The sequence below is a fragment of the Triturus cristatus genome, chromosome 2_2 (assembly GCF_964204655.1).
Source record: "Triturus cristatus chromosome 2_2, aTriCri1.1, whole genome shotgun sequence".
NCBI classification, from domain to species: Eukaryota; Metazoa; Chordata; class Amphibia; order Caudata; family Salamandridae; genus Triturus; species Triturus cristatus.
In genome coordinates, this window is record NC_140582.1 from 521,566,733 (window position 1) to 521,588,867 (window position 22,135).

Here is a 22,135-nt window from a genome sequence, read left to right on the forward strand (position 1 = left end):
ACACTCTTGCCCACAATTTCAATACATTAAAAACCAAGATTCAAAACTAATTTTCCTCCGGGTCTCCCATCTATGTATCCTGGTGGGGTAGATTGGACACCATTAAAATGATGATTGTACCACTCATTCTATTCTTACTTTCTATGTTACCCTTTAGGATCCCCAATTATTATTTTAACCAAATTAACTCCCCTTGTTCTAAATTTCTCTGGATCAACAAACCTGCCCGTATCGCATTATCTAAACCAAAAAAACGAAGGGGGTGTACGATTCCCTAATTTTAAATTATATCACACCGCTTTTTGGAGCGGACAAGTTTATCCATTAAACAAACAGTATCACGATGACTCGATACCCTCTTGGATCAATTTTGAACGCTCTCTACTACATGAATTCTCTTTTTATGACACTTGTTTTATGTCCATTTGCACCTTTATAGCTAAGCATTCTATTTTAAAATATCACAACACCTGATACATTCATTGTTTGCAAATTGCTCTAATTTTCACCAAGCTTTCCTTGCCTCTTCTATCTGGTATAATAAATGTATTAAGTTTTGACATAAATCCTTCTACTTCAAACACTGGAAAGAGAAGAATATTATTTATGTTCATCAACTTTTTTCTCATAATTCTGTTATACCTTTTAACATTTTCCAAAAACGTTACAATGTACCTTCCTCTTGTTTATCTCAATATTACCAACTGTCACAGGAACTCCAAGTATTTTTATCAAATAAAATGTTTCCACCCAATGTCATTCCATTTTCCCCCTTTACTCCTTTCTGCAATATTTATCCTGACTCTAACTTGAAAGCCTCCCTTATATGTAAACTCCCATGTACTCCTAATTCTTAAAGACCAAAAACATCGATTGAATTAGCATGGGAATTAGACCTTTTGATGACGCTTTCGATTCAAGGATGGGACCAACTATGGGACAAAGTTTTTACCACCTCTAAAGCTGGCAATATCACACAATCACTATTTTTCTTATATAATAGAGCACCTCGGACACCTGTACTGATACATAAAATTAATCCCTCCTCCTCTCCTCTATGCTGATCAAGTCTCTCTTCTAATTGCACTATACTCCATTTACTGTACCATTGTCCTAATGTTTCTAAATGTTGGGAATCAGTATGGTTCAAATGTTCTAAGATTTTTCATTTTTGTATTCCTTTATCTGTTCAAAATGTTTTTCTTGGATCAATGTCTGCTGATTTTCATGACACTACGTTGAAGTTGAAATTACTTGCCCTCTTCATAGCTGTTTCATTTAAAGTTATTCTCACTTGTTAGAAAGAAAACTCTAAAATATGCATGCTAACATGGCGGAACTTTATTTGTGACTAAAATAGAATTTCTACTGTTTCAACTTCTTCAATATCTCCAAAAATCAAGTCTGACTTACTTTGGTTACCTTTTACTACTTTCCTATCTACACACTCATACTTACACTTATAACTAATTATCTTTCTTTTTTCCCCTTTCTCCATTTCCTTTCCCCATTCCCTCCAATTTCTTTTCCTTCTTTCTCTCTCCTTTCTTTATTTCTTATATTAAAAAAATTATACAAATAACTAATAATTGATAAGTACCTAGATTTTCTTTTTTTAATTTTATTCCCGCACAAGGTTGTATTTTACTTGTTATATTTCTCTTATTAGCATGTTACTTCTCTTCCTTATGATGCTTGTAAAACGTGGTACTTTCTCATTTACTCAATAAAAATAATATATTTTTTTAAACTATGAAGGGCTCATCGATATTATAGTTTTGGGAAACCTGAAAGCTCTGTTTGCAGCAAACTATGACAGGATGACATTTCAAATTCACCATTTGCCTACCAACCAGTCCCATAAGGGTGAAGTTGATCTAATATGCTTATAGTAAGTGCTACAATGTCCAAATGGATGACAGTCACCTGATTGGCAACATCAGACCGTGCTAACCCTTTGACTCACTGCTGTCTTTAATTTTATGGTGTCCTCAGATTATAAGTATTTCGACATAAGGCAGCTCAATTTACCAAGAAAATACATGTATTTTTTCCGTATGAAATTGAAATCCACTACTTTTGTGAATTAATATAAATCAGAGTTCTTATAAAGTGTAATTGTCTTCCAATGTAGAATATCTCAATTATCAAAAATGGTGAAAATAAAATGATAATAACAAGGTTGTTATTTTATTTTTTGTTGCTGCGGGGCTTGGTTAGGGCGGGGCGGGTCTGGTGGCCCAGGGAGAAGGAGTGGACTGTGCGCACCAAGTGCGCATGTCTGTTTGGCCAGTCATCTTTGACCCGGCCAAACAGTCATGCACACTTTGTATATTCTTCACCAGGCTGTAATGGACAGCCTGGTAGGGAATATTCACAGGCTCCCTGTCCCTATCTGAGTGACGATCCATAGCACTCAGACCAATCACAATGCTACATTGCAGCGTTGTGATTGGCTATGGGGAGCCTGGGTGCTTCCTGGTACAGAGAAGCATAGGAGAGACATGGCTGGCATGAAAGGTAAGTCATTTAAAAAAAATAATTTTCAACTTTCAACCCGTACCCCCATTCCCCCTGCCCCCCCACCCTCATTCCCTACCAGCAACCACTGCTACTGAGTGAACAGAGTTCATGATGGTGGTAATGTCCTGGGGGGTAAACTGGTTCCATGCGGTCAGTCAGTAGTCCATGTTGGTTTCAGTGAGTGCGTGAAGATGAATGAAGTCTGAGGGCTTAGGCTGGGGTTCAAAGTTCTTAGAGAGGGTGGTGATTGATGTATGTCTTCCACTTCATCAGTGGGAACTGTGCGTGCATTTGTTGGACAAAATAAATGTTGGGATACTGCCAGACTGATTCTATGCACCCACTCAGGATGTGTTGGCCTATAATCCTGCTAGCTCACAGTGCCTCCATAAGTACCCCTAAAACTGAGAAGGTAACAAATAGTTTGGGCAAGCTCAGAACATGACAATCGTGACTCCACAAGGAATCATGGTAACAGATCTAGAACCTTTTCACTCAGTCACTCGTGCAAACCCAGAGAGACACACAAGGATTACACAAGGAGGTGTTTAAATATTTATTGAACCATTGTAATTCTTGTGTAAAATATCTGTGCTGCAATGATTAATATACAGAAGTGGATGAAAGTGATTAGCAATATGAGAACAGTGAAAGGGATAAACAAGTCCACCATTGTGCTAAAACAGTATATATATGCTGGCATAGAACTACAGTGTACTCCTACCATGCGTGTTCTAACCGAACACCACCCACGGAGCCTTCACCTGCCGAAGCTGCAACTACACCTGCCTGCACACACCGGCACGTTGCACTCACCACACCAAAGCAAACCAAGACCACCTAAGATGCATACTGCTGAACAACCCCACCGTCCACAAGCACACCGTCGAACTCTGGGACTGACTCAAATCATCCTCCCCTGACGTCCCCTTCCTGACGGAGACATGGATGAACTCCTCATTGGCACCCGACGTCGCCATAGCCATCCTGGACGGCTACAAGATCACCCGCAGGGACCGCACCAACAGGCTGGGAGGAGGAATTGCCATCGTTCACAGAAATAGCCTCAGAATCTCGACCAACACCGAAGACACCCTCAGCACCGCCGAACACCTGCACTTTCAGATCCACATCGACCCCAACACTACCCTCAGAAGAACACTTGTTAACAGACCCCCCTGGACCCCATCCACAGTTCATCGACTCCATCACAGACGCCGTCAACACGCACGCCCTGGCCTTCACCGACTACATCCTCCTTGGAGACCTGAACTTCCACCTCGAGAATGCCAACGACAGCAACTCGACCACCCTGCTCGACAACCTCACCAACCTCGGCCTCAAACAGCTCGTCACGACACCCACCCACTCCGCCGGACACACACTCGACCCCATTTTCTCCTCCAACAGCCACGTCTCCATCAGACACACCATAGAACTCCACTGGACTGACCACCGCTGCATCCACTTCTCTTTCAAGAAAGCCACCGTACACAACCACCAGCTAAGAATCCACCACCGCAGCTGGAAGAAGGTCACTGAAAACCAGCTGATCACCGCCCTCGCCCGAGACCCACCGGCTGACCCCACCGACACAGCTGCCCGCAACCTCAGGCAATGGATTGACGACTGCGCCAACACGCTAGCCCCTATTAAGAAACCCACCAACATGTGCACCGACAGAAGAGCCGTCTGGTTCACCGCCAACCTTCAGATATCCAAGCAGACCCGCCGGAGACTAGAGAAGAAATGGCGCCACGAGCAAACCCAGGACAACCATGCAGCCCTCAAGAACGCCAACCGAAGACACCACCAACTCACCCGGTCGGCAAAAAGGACCTCCTTCAAGGAACACATCGATAACAATGCACACAACAGCAAATAACTCTTCAAAATCGTGAAGGAACTCGCCAACCCCAGCTCCAGCTCCAAAGACATCCCGCCATCACAAGACCTCTGCGACTCTCTGGCTTCCTTCTTCCACCGAAAGATCGCAGACATCCATGACAGCTTCAACACCCAGATCTCTCTGACAACCGCCGTCACCCCAGACTCACCGCCCCCCAGTCACACCGGCCATCTGACCTCCCGGAACCATGTCAACAACGAAGACACCATCAAGACCATGCACACCGTCCACTCAGGCTCACCTTCAGACCACTGCCCCCACCACATCTTATTCTTCAACAGAGCAAGCTCCATCATCGCATCCTAACTTCACAAGATATTCAACAACTCATTCGAGACCGTCACCTTCCTGGAGAGCTGGAAACATGCAGAGATCAATGCCCTGCTCAAGAAACCCAAGGCCGACCCGAAGGACCTCAAGAACTTCCGACCCATCTCCTTGCTACCGTTCCCGGCAAAAGTCATCGAAAAGATCGTCAACAGACAACTGACCCAATTCATCAAAGAAAACAACGACCTGGACTCGTCCCAATGCGGATTCCGTGTAAACCACAGCACCGAAACCGCCCTCATCGCCGCCACTGATGACATCAGGGCCCTGCATGACAATGGCAAAACCGCAGCCCTCATCCTTCTGGACCTCTCGCCGCTTTCGACACCGTCTGCCACCACACCCTTCGCACATGCCTCCACAACGCAGGGATCCGCGACAAAGCCCTGGACTGGATCACCTCCTTCCTCACCGGCTGAACCCAGAGAGTCCGTCTCCCTCCATTTCGATCCATAGCTACCAGGTTCACCTGCGGCGTACCCCAAGGATCATCCCTCAGCCTGACCCTCTTCAATGTCTACATGACACCACTTGCCAACATTGTCCGATCACACGACCTTAACATAGTCTCATATGCCAACGACTCCCAGCTGATCCTCTCCCTCACCAAAGACCCCGGCACCGCCAAAACCAACTTCCACGCAGGAATGAAGGCCGTCGCAGAATGGATGAAGATTAGCCGACTGAAACTGAACTCGGAAAAGACAGAGGTCCTCATCCTCGGCTCCACCCCCTCCGCCTGGGACAATTCTTGGTGGCCAGCCTTACTGGGAGATGCACCGACACCTACCAACCACACACACAACCTGGGGTTCATCCTGGACTCCTCGCTGTCAATGACCCAAACAGTCAATGCCGTCTCCTCCTCCTCCTGCTTCAACACCCTCCGTATGCTCCGTAAGATCTACAGATGGATCCCCACTGAAACCAGAAGGACGGTCGCCCAGGCCCTCGTTACCAGCAGGCTGGACTACGGCAACGCCCTCTACGCGGGAACCACGGCCAAACTTCAGAAGAGACTCCAATGCATACAGGATGCCTCCGCATGCCTCATTCTCGACATCTCCCGCCACAGCCATATCACTGGCCACCTGAAGGACCTACAGTGGCTTCCCGTCAACAAGAGGATCACCTTCAATCTCCTCACCCACGCTGACAAGGAAGTCCATGACACCGGACCAGCATACCTCAACAAAAGACTCTCTACACCCCCAACTGCCAGCTCCGCTCCGCTGACCTCGCCCTGTCACCATCCCCTGCATCCATCGAACAACCACCGGCAGCAGATCCTTCTCCCACCTCACCACCAGGACTTGGAACACCCTCCCCATCCACCTGCGTCAGACCCAGGACCTGCTGACCTTCCGGAGACTCCTCAAGACCTGGCTGTTTGATCAGTAGTTGCTCCCCCTCCAGCACCTTGAGACCCTCACAGGTGAGTAGCGCGCTCTACAAATGTATGATTGATTGATTAAACCTAGGGCGGGTGATCTGCCAAAATCTCTTACTGGATGATCTAACTCCCTATTACCTGTGGGTAAATATCTTCTTGTCCCCGTCTTGGTCACAAGTTGGACATCCCTCCTCGCAGAGGGAAAACAGGAATCAGCTGGTATTAAACTATGGCAAACAGCGACCTCACAGTGACAGCATAGTGCAACTCTGATTTGGACATTGAATGCATGTGTATATACTAACTGCATCCATGCTTCTATGCCAAGGCATCAGCCAGGCTGTCATTGTTTATCCTTTTGTGATAGCTGTGTCTGCTTACGACCGAACAACAAACAACAACATTTGCACAATGGACATTTATGCCTTGTACTGAATGTTCACAATGGAGTGATAGTGTGCCCACAAACTGAAAATGTGTGTCGAACGTCATCATGTTAGGAAAGAAGGCAATTTAAAAAATGTGGCAGTGTTTCTTCTCGGGGCTTAGTCCAGCCACATGACACCCACTCCTCGAAAGTAAGTCGGCTAAAGCTTTTCAATAATAATAAAAGAAATGCTACATACTGATACATAATATATACATACAAAGAGATGCAAAAAATCGTATTTCAAAAAGGCAATTGTACTGTATGCCGCCAAAGAATTAACAATATAACAAGCAAACAAAATCTGATTTTAAAAGGAATGTAATTTAAAAGGAATTTGGAATGTAAAAACAAGCTGAATAAAAGTTTCCACCAATCAAAACTTCCATATTGTTTATATGTTCTGAGAGGTAGATGAAATATTTAAGTTCCCAGCGACCACAGATGATGATCCAAAAGGCACACCTCGGGGCAGGTGTATGGAGCATAAATGTTCCCATCCAGGCCCTACTGCAGCTGTTGAAGGAGTAACCACATCCAATAGGAAGTCTGCCAAGCCAAGATTCAATTCTGGTTTCGGCTTACTGCCAAGCCTTGATCACGTGATCAAGGCTTGGCAGTAAGCCGAAACGCGTCGTGGTGGAATAAACATCTTGTGGACATTCTATGGTGTCGCAGTCCGTTGTTACTGAGAGCGCACATATGCTGAGGATTGTGTTGATATATATATGCACTCATCTGTGGTCCGTCCTCCATTGGTGTCCAACGCCAGAAGCTGAAGCGGTGTATGGAGTCTCATTCATAGATATATTCAGTGAAAAAACCATAGGTTTCACACATGTTATAGTTAGCTGGACATTTTACTGATAAAAAACCAATGAAATTCCCCCGTTATAGTTAGTGCAGGCAACTATAACTCACGCAACCGCAATCCTCTGCTGATGCTAATACTGTATTTAGACACTTATTTGCCCATGTCTTCTTCCATTAAATTTTAGCTATACATATATTACAAATATTTTTTTTTCATAAAGACACATATGTCATCAGCAGAGGATTGCGGTTGCGTGAGTTATAGTTGCCTGCACTAACTATAACGGGGGAATTTCATTGGTTTTTTATCAGTAAAATGTCCAGCTAACTATAACATGTGTGAAACCTATGGTTTTTTTCACTGAATTTGCAAGGTTTTTTAAATGCTAATTCCTAACTATAACGTGTGTGAAACCCATGGTTTTTTCAGTGAATTTGTACGGTTTTTTAAATGCAAATTTTTTTTTGAGATTTTTTGTAAACCTATGTATAAAATAATATATGTACTATACCCTGCATTATGGAAAGGTTTTTTTTTTTTTAAGCATTTTTTCCCGTAAGCGCTCCGTAAGCGTCACGTTCGCGCATGCGTACTTGTTTACGAGCGCGTACCGTAAGCTTACGGAGCGCGCACGGTAGGTCATGTGATCCACAAAGAACACTTTTCATTGGTTGAAATTACTTTCAGTTCCAGAAACTTCCCACACCACACCCATTCCCCTCATTACTGCTTGAAAGAACACTTTTCATTGGTTGAAACTACTTTCAGTTCCAGAAACTTCCCACACCCATTCCCCTCATTACTGCTTGTGATTCTCTAGGAGCAGGAGCTGAATTGTCTTTGGGATACAATGGCAGAACAGCAGACCTCTTCTGAGAGTGAGGCTAGCAGCACCACCATCATCCAGAGAAGGAGGAAACAGAAGACTTCTTTTGTATGGGAGTATTTTACTTTTCCAGAGGGGGAGAAAAAGGTCAATGCTCCACTGGTCACTTGCACACTTTGTGACCGTGTTTTATCAAGAGGAAATCCTAGGAAAAAGTATTCCTTTGGAAATCACTCTATGATGAGACACCTTAGGGATAAACATCCCAGGACCTTTGATCGACATACTGGAGAAAACTCTTCAGTAAGTCACCAGAGCCCAGCCTCAGAAGCTCAGCCGAGTACATCATCGGCAGCTCAGCTGAGCCCTTCCTCTGAGGTGGGAGCATCACCTTCTTCTGCTCCTCTGGACGTCAACCCTCGATTTGGGAGGGTTGTAATGAGGTGTATAACGTGTTCTGGTCTTATTGTTTTTGGGGAGACCAGTGTTCCCCTTATTAACAATAAGATAGACCAGCACGTTTGTAGACGCTCATAATATTCCCATTCTTTCTTTCCTCCAGCCCTCTATGAACCCAACGGCTCTTTTAAGAGCCAACCTTACCTCACAATTTTTTTTTTTTTTTTTAAGCTTTCCTTTTTGGAAAAATAATTTCACCGTGCGCACACGGTACGCGTAATTCCGCGAATTTCGCGAAATTTCTCCGTTTACGCCGTGCGCGTACGCTGCGCGCATTCGGCGATTTTTTCAAAAAAAAATTACATTAATTTTTTGCCCTTGGGGGTCCTTCTGAGACCCCCTGACAAAGGCTAGGGGGTCAGGAACTGTCCAGCCTGCCCCCTTTTCACGTTATCCACCTTTGTTTTATACCCCCTCAGACTGTGAGAGAGAAAATGGCGGCCGCCGCTTCCTGGTTTCGACCGATTCGAATGTTTACTAAGATCTAACAGCCAATCAGAATCGCGCTCGCGCACGGCACCGTACGCATACGGTAAGCTTACCGTAAGCGCACCGTAAGCGCACCGTAAGCTGCCACAGATATATATATTGATTTAAATGCTATTTTCTCAGGATCTACTGAACAGATTTACACCAGACCTACAAAAGGCACTTCCTTGACCTGAGGACTACCTCTCTGCCAAATTTCAAGTAACTCTGTTCAGCCGTTCGGGCTGTAGCTGTGTCTAAAGGTCCTATGGAAAAATGCATGGGAAAAACGCATTTTGGGACCCCCCTTTTTTCTCAGCCCCCGCTTGACGAATCCCCCCGAGACTTTCAGGGTAGGAGCGGAGCGTAGCGCTCCACCTATTTTGAAAATTTCGCAAGGATTCGTCGACCGGCGCCAAAGTTATTCCAAATAGAATGTTGCGGATTTCCTATGGAAACGTGGTCCTAACTATAACTATCTACTGGCGACCGCCAGTAGATAATATATATATATATTTCTCCTTCTTTGCTTGTATTATAGCCACCGCACACCAAACCAGAGGGCGCGTCGTCGCTCCAAATCACACAAGCTCGATCCGGTATTCAATGCTTCCAACACCTCAGTAAACCAAGGACAGACGACGCCATGTTGTGACAAAATAGGCTTTATTTGTCAGTTGCTTGGACGCGTTTTGCCTGAACCCACAGGCTTGTTCACCAATTAAGTTTTTTGACAAATTTTCACCATTTTAAAATATCGTGCATGTGACTTTGTCACGTGTTAAACTACACACATAATGCATTGGAAAACAGACTCATATTTTTTATGCTTGAAATTAGAGATGTGTGTGTTCTAAATTTCAGCATACCACTCTTGTACACTCAAAAATATTGTGTCATTCCCTACTCAGGGAGCGAATCTACAATTTTTCTTCGTCATTTGATTAATTCATAGAAGTGAAATATTCTTAATGAATCTATTTCATCTGAAATTGATAATTTCATTAGACCCTATATTTGTATTGAGAAGGCACACTCATAGGAGTGCATCCTTTCTACATATTTATCGACCAAGAAAATATATATCATATTACCTCATTCTTGCCCAAGTGGGCTTTCAAATTTCTTCTATATTCACATTCATGACACAATTATTATTGTTGTTATTTTGCCCCAGTGGGCATCACCTATACAGCTTAATTTTTCTTACTGAATGTTGTGTAGTTAAAAAACAGAAGTGCTCAAAAACTGTGCTCTCAAAAAAACTTAATAAAACTGAGGAAAAAAGGGGGTAATCACAGCATTAAATTAAGACACTTATACAAATCCCACAGTAATTTCATAGATGAGTATAGAGGTCTACTTCTATTTTGAGGCCAGAAGGACTTCTTGTATCTAGCTCCAATATGTAACAAGATTCAAGTCTCCTCAATCTTCTCTCTCTATCTCCCTCTCTGATATTCGGCAGAATGGCATCTATGACATAGTAGATTAGACTCTGCACATCCTTATTATGGAATGTTTCAAAATGGCGTGCTACTGGATACGATCTGTCACCATGTTTTATCGCTCTCAAATGCTGAAGAATACGCTTGTGCACCGGTAAAATAGTGCTGCCCAAGTATCACAAATTACATGAACAATTTAACACGTATACAGCATATTCAGTTTTACATGTTAACTGTCCATTGATCTTTTTTTCTCTTCGATAACCCTGGTTTATAGGTCGTCATGTTTTTCCCATGTGTACAGGCCTTGCATTTCATACACTTAATTAAACCATTTTTGCATTTTAACCACGTTGAATTAGTCCCTGGTGGGTCAGTTTTAGAAATCATGTTGCTGGCCAGCATTTGTTTAAAAGATCTTGCCCTGTGAAAAGTTATTAATGGTCATCTCGGCACTAATTTCGAATTATCGGGTCATTTTGTATCACATGCCAGTGTTCAGAGAGTCTATTTCTCAGTGGCCCATGCTGTCTATTGTAGGAGGTAACTAATCTACAGGCATTACCATTTTTCTCATCCTCAGTTACTTTGAACAGAACTTCTTCCCTTGCTTTTTTCCTTACCTTTTGTATATATGTTTGTACACACTTCTCAGCATAACCTCTTGCCTTAAAATGTTTTTTCCGTTTTATTAATTCATTATCAAGAACTTCTGGTTCGCTGCAATTGCGCAAAGTCCTAAGTCATTCACCATAGGGGATGCTTCTCACAAGGTTGTCCGGGTGGAAGCTTGCTGTATGAAGCAGTGTATTCCCTGCTGTAGCTTTTCTAAACAGCCTCGTCAGAAATTTTGATTTCTTTAAATAGATGGTTAAATCAAGGAAATTACTGCTGTATCACTGATTGTACTTGTGAATTTTAAGTTTAAGCTATTGACCTGAAGCTTCCTGATAAACTCATTCACAGATGTTACCGAGCCTTTCCACATGATAAATAAATCATCTATGAATCGGCTCCAATGTAAAATATTGTTATGCCATTCTTCATGGTACTGCTTCCGGACCACCTGCTCCTCCCACCAGCCCATATGCAAATTTGCATAGCTGGGTGCAAAGCAGGTACCCATCGCAGTCCCACAGGTCTGATGGAATAATTCTTCATTAATGATAAAATAGTTGTTTTTTAAACAAATTGACAACATAGCCAAAAGCATCTGGGTGTGTGACCACATTTTTATCGATCTGTTGCCTAGAAAGTGTTTAATTGCATTCAGACCATCTTCTTGCCTTATGCTGGTGTACAACGTTGTAATGTCTATAGTAACCAGCAAAAGATCTTGTTCCCAGGGTAAGTCATAAATTACTTTCAAAAACGCCCCCGTGTCCTGTATGTACGATGGGAACATTTTTACTAATGGGTTCAAGAATGAATCAACAAATTTAGAGGTATATTCCAACCCACTACCTACCGCTGATATAATTGGACGGCCAGGTGGATTTTCAATGTCTTTGTGCACCTTAGGTAACAAATAAAGATAAAAAAACATATAGAATACAGGTGTTACTGGATTATTAGTCTTTAAAAACCTTAGCTCATCATGTGTGATCAGACTGTACCACTCCTGCAATTGATCATTATATCGATAGTGACTTTGAAGCACAGTGTCCATGGGTATTCTAACATAACTTGCCCTATTGTTGAGTTGTTTATAGGCTTCAGTTAAGTATTTTTGTTTGTCCCATAACACTACGTTCCCGCTCTTGTCTGCATTACGCACTATACAGTTCTTATTTGCTTTCAACTTTGTAATGAGCGCTGAATGTTCTTTTTGTTGCTTCGACAACGTTTTATTTTTCACACTTGTGCATTTTTCAAGATTCTTCAAATCATTAATTATTAGATTGTTAAATACATAGCTAGAATCTCTCGTAGACATTGGAACAAAACGTGAACTGGGTCTAGAGGTTGTTGATTCACTTCCCCCAATATCAATTCCTTCTTCGCAGGTATTTCCATTGCTTGGATGGTTATTTGTTCTATGTTTGTCTCTATACTTACGTTTGTTGCTGTTGCCAGCTGCCTCATTTCTACTAGAACTTCCATGTCATTGACTTGCAGACTATTCAGTCGATGTTCCTCTAGACTTGCACTGCTAGTACCGGACGTTGTACGTTGTCTTGGGTTGATCGCAAAATGTTTCTTTAATTTAAGTAGTCTTATATATTAAATATATCCACTCTGGTTTGTGCGTAATTGAACTCTGCTGTAGGACAATATAATAAACCTAGATTCAAGATGCTTTCTTCTTTTTCAGATAGTGGGACATTCGTTAAATTGATAATTGATGTTAAATTGTCCTCTTCTCCTCCTTTATTTATTTGATCTTGGCTTTTCCTTCTCAATTCCTGTTGTTTTGTGCCTTTGCGCCTCTGCTGCCTCTGCCTTTTCCTCTTGGTGGTTTGGCGTAACTTTTCGGTGCTTTGGGCCGGAGATTTAATCTCCGTTCCTCCTGTAAAAATCAATGATGTAATTTGAGATATCATCAGTGATGTCATCAGTGATGTAACTGACCATGTCATGAATGATGTATGTAACTGACCATGTCATGAATGATGTAATATGTGACATCATCAGCAGTGCATTGTGGGGGCGCGAGTTATAGTTAGCTCAACCATCTATAACAGCCGAATTTCTATGGTTTTGTATGAGTGAAATGTCCAACTAACTATAACACCCCTGAAACCTATGGTTTTTTAGTGATTTTCTATGGTTTTTTAAATGCTTATTTCTAACTATAACGTCCCTCAAAACAATGTTTTATTCAGAGAATTTCAAAGGTTTTTTAAATGATAATTTCTAACTATGACGTCCCTGAAACCTATGGTTGCCTAACCAACCACAAAGTGAAGAGCTTGGAAATGAGGATTTATGTGGCAAAATGGCTTGCCTAGACTACAATACTTTGTCCATCATATTAAATGACTTACAAACTCCAGCACTGCAGACTGTTGCCCAAACTGAAGATGCTGGAATCACACAGGATGAAATGCAACCCAGTCTGCAAAGGACAAGAAGGACAAGCAGAAGGCATTCAACAGAACTTCAGAAGTGGATGAATTTGAACAAGAAATACATAGATCAAAGGATAAAATATGTGAAGCAGTTCAGGAAGGATTCTCAAACTTACAGGATTTTTTCAAAGGTATGATAGAATGTCTAAATCCAAACAAGTCAGTGCCTCACAAAATGGATGGTCTGTATTCCTTCTTCTGTGGTATGGCCAATTACCTCATGGACATGCATGAAGACTTATTGCCAATAACTAAATAAAATGGCTGTCAACAGTCAAATATACATGCTAGATCCGTCTACATCTCCATCAAGCAGCAATAATGTATTGAAGCTGACTTCATAATCCAACCACATGATAATCAAACTTTTAGATACAGTGAATGGCCTGAGAGAAGATGCCAAAAAAATCATAGCCTTAAATGTAAAGATGGTAGAAATTCATGTAGACATAGCAACTGCACTCAATAGAATAGCTGCAGCCCAAGAAGCTAGAGTACAGACAAGTTTTACACCCAAACACCTATACCCCAACCTACAGATACTGATTACTCCAAACAAACATATGTTGCCACAGACTAAGAAGATTTCATTTGTCGAAAAATCAAAAGGTAGAACAACTTTAACACATGACATCCACATCATGGATCTGTGTGCTAATGTGCAAATGTACAATTCTTAACTACCGTCCAAAAGTGAATAGCAATATGAACCCAAAAATACGTGTAGACAATTTGAACATGTGATGGTATATATACATGTATGGGTCATGTGCTGTCAAACATGACTTATGCACTGTGATGTTGTATGACATGCAGCACCCTGTAAAATATCTTGCTCAATAGTCTTGTGCACCAAATCTGTTGCCTCAACAAAGCACAACAGTGATAAAGTTTACGTGATAGCAAATTTGTGATTAAATTAAATTGAAAACACTAGAAGTGATATGCAAGAGACTGTATCAAATCAGAAGGCCAAAAATGTTCATGTCTTAAATTACATTGTGCTGTGACTTGTCTGTTCAACTCATACCGGAATGACAAACACTATGAATTCCATTTGTTAACTTTCATTATTTCAGTTCACACCATCTGACACTAGCCTCTGTATCTGCAAAATGCATTGTTTGCACCCATATGAAGTACAAGTCAATGTCATGTGTATGTTAAAATAAATTCAGAACCCAAACACAATTGTCTTGTCATGATATGTTTATACTAAGTATTAGTTAAAGATCCATGGTCATTGTCCAATGAGACTGTCTGTGCTGCAACCAACACCAACAGTGGTACCATGGCTTCTTGGAGCAGCCCTAGACAGTTGTCCTTTGTGATTGGTTTTTAGTTTGTGTCCTGGGACCTTCTGAGCATCCTGACCCTTAGCACTCTTCCTCTCACTGTGAAGTTCTGCTGCACACCGGAAATGTGATGCCAGAAGCTCCATGTGTTGGAGCTGCATCTTGCGCTTTTTCATCTGACGCTGTGCAGCACAATCAATGTTTGATGAAGAGATATCAGATTACATAAATCATGTTCCACAGTTACTCACAAATTAATCCCTTCGATGCGAGTGACGGAGCGGTTCCGTCATGCGCGTCGGTTGCGCTGTGCGCATGACGGAACCGCTCCGTCATGGCCCGGCCGGGCACAGAACCTTCAGCACAGCGCGGTAATCCGCGCCGCGCTGAAGGGGTTAAGATAAATATCAGCATGCATTGTATCAATTTATCCCAACAGTAAGTGTCCAATTTCTGACTTACATCGGTCACAGTCATGAAACATATATATACCTGGAGTCAGATCAGTCACTGTATACACTTACAATAAACTGTGAGGTAACACTCCCAAATCAGCGTCCATAGGGTGGAAAAAAATGGGAACAGAGGTACCCACAAACTGACTAACAGATCTGTGGTACCAACATAATACCAATCTAGTTTACTGTAATTGATGTCATCACTTGTACACCATCTGTGATGAAAACCAGGGTCAAGACAAACCCTACAGAACAGGAAGCAACTTCACACATGGCATGTCATAGATGTCTACTACTAAGATTAATATGGTACCCAGTCAACTCTTCTGGTGCAGATGGAAATGTGAACTGGCCCACAGCCAAAGCCACACTTCAACATATGGACTGATGTTTCACAGCACCACATCAGGTGCCTGACCCAGACACAGCCGAGGAACTGCACCAATTGTTGCCATGGATGACATCTGCATGAACATGGACAGAGGAAATCACCCACATCCTCCAGGACCTCTCTGCAGCATGTCACCCAGTCTTACACCCCATCTCTACGCAACGCATTCATGACATGGCAATCCAATGAAATGTACTGATTGATTGCCTGGCACCTGCGCACAAATACCCACTCATTTAGAATGACAGTCTACACCTCAGATTTACATGGCAACATTTGAATACTTTGCCACCCTTCTTCCCTGAGGCCCACACTTCAATATGTGTAGATTATCACCCTAGCCTGCATCATCTGATCCCATGACAGCAACATTCTGTCCTCCATCAACAATTCCTAATTTGTCATCTCCATCACACCCAATACCCAGATAATGTAACAATGCCTGCATGTCTGAAATTGCCAACAGGATGGTGTCCAACTGTTTAAAGATGGATATGGTTAAGTCAGTTAAATGATTTTTGGGGATGAGATCATGAACATCATCCAACACCTCATGACCATCAAAGGTCAGACCAACCCCCACTATGACCACACACACAGTAACCAACATATCTCAAGCCTAAGCAACATGTACCCACCTGATGCCTTCAGCCCCAGAGGATGCTGGGCAAGCGCTTCAATTGAAAAATATCACAATCAGCAGCCAGAATATCATCAACATCAACATAGAGTCAACATCTACATCAGTCTTACGGTGTGTAAGTACCTGAAACATTTTCTCTACAATTCCTGGAAATTACAGAGTTCTGATCATCAATCAACTTCATCTGCACCTTCAGTGAATTCCATGGGGTCTATGGGCTCTAGTCCTCCTGCCATGATGAGATGAAATATTTTAGAACATGCACATAATCTTCCTTTACACCATTTTTACATGTACGTTTTCATACACTTATCAGCTTATCTACATTCACTTCAGCAACTAAATCCCTAATCCCCTTTCCTCATATGTTAGTGAGTCAATTGGTTTAACTCTTGATATATGTATGAGCATCACATACCAATTCCAAGACATGTGAATGAGACTTACAGGCTAAGATTGATAAATCTTTTTATACACTGAGCATGAACTATATCTACTTGCTTCAGTGATTTCAGCCAATATAAAGACCTTAGGCATTAGAAAGTGAGGGGCAGATGTACTGATTGACTGGCTTAACGCAGTTCAATTTGTCCCCGGCTCTACTCATTTGGTAGGGCAGCTTCCTGATCCAGTATTCTCTAACATACCTTCCCTTAGAGTCCTGCCGTCCTTTCACATGGCTTGGACTGACCACTTTCTCATTTCCATAGTACTTCCCTTTGAGAATCCGACACCACGCACTCACCCTGAGCTTTTGCTAAAACGCCCTTGGCATAAGTTAAACGCCAATCTTCCCACAGAAACTGTATGTTCTCAAATGCCCCAACTGCCTGATAATGTTGAGGCAGCTGATAGTTGTGTTCATGAGTGGCTCTTGCAGGCTCTTGATAAACACATCCCTGCTAAACTCACATTGCGGCGCAGAACTTACACCAATCCCGGGTTTAATGAGAAATTGTCCCAGATGAAAAAAGACTGCAAAGCTCTTGAACGGGCCTGGAGATGTAAATACGATCTTGCTCTTAAAACTCAATAACGTTCTGTCATCAAGACCTATAACAAATTGCTACAGAAGTCACATGCTGACTATATCGCGGAAAAAATAAAGAGCAGTAGCAATCCGGCTAAAATTATTGTCTCTCTGCTAAACGACATAAAAAATCTGCCATCAGCAAGGGCTTCTACTACTCTTTCTAACTCTCAATGTAAGGCCTTGGCCACTTTCTTTGTTAAAAAATTTGAGGAGATCTATAAATCTTTCCTGCCCACTACTAATAGTAAAAAGCGTACTGATCTTACCAGTTGATCGGGCACTCTTTTATTTTATTTTCCAGCTCTATCCTGTGAGACATTAAGGATTCTGTGCCATAAAATTAAATCAGGATCGCCAGCTGATCCTTTTAAGCCTGATCAGCTTCTTCAATTCTTACTCTTACTCTTACCCATGCTCTGCGAGTTAATAAACTTGTCCCTTACTTCTGCAACTGTTCCTACTTCATGAAAACATGCCAAGGTAATCCCTCTGCTAAAGAAGTCTTCTTTAGACGCCTCCAAACCTGAAAGCTTTCGCCCGATTTCTTTACTCCCTTTTGCTGCCAAAGTCACAGAGTCCTATTTCAACTCTATCCTCACTAAATTTATAGAGGCTAATAACATCCTAGAACTGGTCACAGCACTGAATCTGCTCTGCTGGCCGTAACTGAACAACTGCGGAGCACTTTAGACAAAGGCCATACCTCTGCACTGATTCTCCTTGATCTTAGTGCCACTTTTGACACTGCATCTCATACAATTCTTCTGCAGCGCCTACAAGAGATTGGCCTAGGAGATTACGCTCTCAACTGGTTCGTGTCTTTGTTATCAGACAGATCCTTTCAAGCAATCTCTCCTCCTTACAGCTCCAAGAAGCAGCCTGCCACCATGGGGTTCCCCGGGGCTCGGCTTTGAGCTCTACATTATTTAATATCTATGTTCAACCCCTGGTGGAAGTTGCAGAAAGCAGAGGCCTTTCAATGGTCTCATATGCTGATGACGCTCAGTTTGTCATCTCACTATCCAATACCTCTGACCAACACATCACCAAGTTTTGAAATGACATGATGACCATTGCAGAATGGATGACACCCAATTGTTTGCAGCTGAATTCAAGTAAATCTGAGATCCTCCTTGTAGGCAGGGATACACACCTTTGGTACGTTCAGTGGTGGCCTGCAATGCTGGGAGTCTCTCCCACTCATAAGCATACCATAAAAAATCTGTGTGTGTGTGTTTGGACTGCACACTTACCATTCAGGCACAGACAAAATTGGTGGTGGCCAGCTGCTTCGGCCTTTTACGCGGTCTGAAGCCACTGCTCGGGTTCTTTGACTTTCAAACACGCCAAGTCATCGTCCAGTCTACTATAATTTCTAGACTGGACTATTGCAGCTCTCTGTATCTAGGTGCTAATAAGGCAAGGACCAATAGATTACAGAGTGTGCAAAACGCCGCTGCCCGTACCCTCTTTGCCCTCCCGCGTCTTGCCCCACATCCAAATATATACATTAACTGCACTGGCTCCCGGTGGAAAAAAGAATCAAATTCAAATCTCTGTGCATTGCCCACAGAATTTTCCATGCCCAAGCCTCATCCATTTTAACCAATCTTCTCATCCCCTATATACCGGAACGTGCCCTCCGCTCATCGCACCAACTTCTGATATGCACCCCCATGTCAGAAGAGCCTGGGTGGGCCCTCGCTCATTCCGTGTTCTGACTGCATCTCTTTGGAATGCTCTCCCGAGCACCATCAGGAACTCACAAGACCAAAAGGTGTTCAGGAAGGCAATCAAGACTTGGCTTTTCCCTTGATTGCTTCCTCTGCCTCTGTCTCGCCTTTCAGTCTTTTTGTCTGCGGATCCATCGCTGGGATGCCCCATCGCTGGGGTAGCCATGCGCTTTACAAATCCGATAACATAACTCACATGCTACGCTGCACTATATTGTTTGAAAATGAGGGAACAGGTGTGGGACTTATTTCCAGACAAATGGCCGAAAGTTTGCAAACTCTCTGACAATATTAAAGAGCTCTTTGCTGTGGTTGGAGCTGGCCTCAATGCAGCTAAGGCTTTCCTATTTGTCTCTCTCAGTAGCCGGTGATATAGGTTGAGGGTGGGCTTGAAGGTCGTTCTGTCTGAGGTGTCCTTGCTAGTGAGGCATCTTCTTTCCAGTTGCTTGCAGTGGCGTTTTGCTGTCCTCAGTTCCTTGCTGTACCATCTTGCCTACTTGATGGATCTCCTGTGTCTGCTGGTCTTAATAGGAGCGATGATGTTGACATAGTTAGTGATCCAGGAGTTGAGTTTCTTTGACAGCTTGGTCCAGGTTTGATGCAGTGTTGGGGCATAATGTGTATTGAGGGTGTCGGCGTATTGGCTCTCTGATACTTTGCTCCAACCGCAGTGGAGAGCATTGAGTTGCTCAGCAGAAGAGGTGCGGGGGCTGGAGATGTTGAAGTGTATGATAAAGCGGCCAGTCTGGGTGAGTTCAGTGATGTGGCTGTACTTGACCCTGTTGCTGGAAGTGAAGATGGGGTCCAGCATGTGTCCTGCGATGTGGGTGGGGTTGGTGATGTGTTCAGTAAGTTCAATGTTATTAATACTGTCAAGGAGGTTGGTGGTGTTGGTGAGGTGGTCAAGGTGAAAATTCAGATCACCGAGGAAGATGTAGTCTTTGGAGTTAATGGTGAGAGGGGTGATAAAGTCAGGGATGATGGTGCAGAAGCTGGGGCATGGTCTGGGTGGTCTGTAGGTGAGGGTGCCTCTGATGGTGGTTTTTCTGTCTGTTTGGAGATTGAAGTTGAGGTGTTCCATGGTCTCGATGATGACTTCTGTCTCTGTGGGGCAGTGAATATTTTATTTGTGGATGATGGCAATTCCACCTCCGGTAATGAAGAGGAGGCAGGCGAGTTGAAAGGAAGTAGATGTGTTTTGTTGGTTGGTTCGTGTGGTGCTGGATGGTGTGTTGATGGGCGATCTGATGGTGCAGGAGAAGGACCAGAGGATGCATGAGCACATATCTACTGGGGATCGTGGGGGGTGCAGCAGCATTGGTTGATGTGGTGTTCATGGTCCCGGGCTAGGAGTTCAGTGGCAGTGTAGCTATGGGGGTGATGGAACAGGTAAATCAAAATTTTGTATACATCCTGAATTTTGCATGAAAATACTAATTATATAACCTACTTATATTATAATTTGACTAACGGTTTGCTGTGTTATACTAAACCAACCATTTGCATACACCAATTACACGTGGGACTTATTGCTATTTGCATGGCAGAATAATTCTAATAACTAAATTCTGTACGCATATTAACAGTAGTACGTGTGGTAATAGGATATTGCATGATTTAGGTTGCTTTTGTGATGTTTGCGTTCCCGTTTTGGACCGTAAAGGTGAGTTTTATTGCTTTAAATGTCGCTAAAAGCTAGGAAAATACTAACACATAGAGGGATTAGTGAGGGTTAAACATTAGAATCTTCATTTCTTTGTATTAATTATTCTTTAGTGTTTGTTTCGCTTAAGTTGGCATTTGGGCCTACCAAAATATGACGTCCAAAATGGGGTTCAGAAGTGGCCACCGTCTTGTGAGCGTGATGTCTACTGCGCAGACTCGGATGGCTCCGTGAACCTCCAGACGACCCCAAGGCACGGTGTTCCTGGTCAAGGATAGGAACATGGAGGACTGCCAAACTTCAGTCAGTAAAATCTAGTCTAAATGAACAATTGGGACATACAAGCAAAACTTTTACTTTGTTACATAAGGGCAACATGGACAGAGGAAGTGAACCAGCAAAATCCATGAGAACGTCTACTGATGTAAAATCGGACGTTTCCAATCAGCCAATCATTTTCCTTCTTTACCTAAGAATGTTTCATGTTATCCCGAATTTTATTATAAAAAGGGTAGTAGAATAGGGAGGGGCATCTCTCTTCTTCTTCTTCATCGGACACTCTGGCATTCTGCGGTTTCGATGACTGCACACCCCTACCGACCCCACAGGCGTTGGCAGATGCTTGCACGATTTCTGGTCCTTTGTAGATCTTTGGGACTGTAACGTGCTGAGCAAAGAACTTTCGGACTTTAAGCTTTGGCCTGCTTTATTTGAACAATTTAACGGCTAAATTCGGTTATGCAGAGCCAAATGAATTAGGAGAAATCCAGATAGCAAGAATAGGTAAATATAAATGTCATGCAATTTGTGCTGATTGAACAACATTTTAAACATTGACCTAAATGCTAATATTAATTGCAAACAATATTTAGATAAACAAATATTTGATTAACAGAAATTGCGAGTTTGTTGTTTTACAATGAAGAGAGTAGAGGATTCTGAGTCTTAAAATGTGTTTTAGCTGGTTCTAAATCACCATCAACCAGTCCAACTAATTGGTCCGTCGACCAAGTGGTGGAGTGCCTTGATGTTTAAGGTTAGGATTCTATAGGTGGTGATGCTAATGTATATTCTGTAAATTGCCTTTTGTTTCCTATAGGTAATAAGGTACTCCCCAACATGTCCAGCGCTTGATTTTATCATCCCTCCTGTGTGCAGACTCGAGTGAGAGAAAATGTGTGATTGTTGGTATAATGGGCCCCACCAATGACTGTGTGTGCGAATGAGCTAGTGTAACGTCGGGTCTGTGAT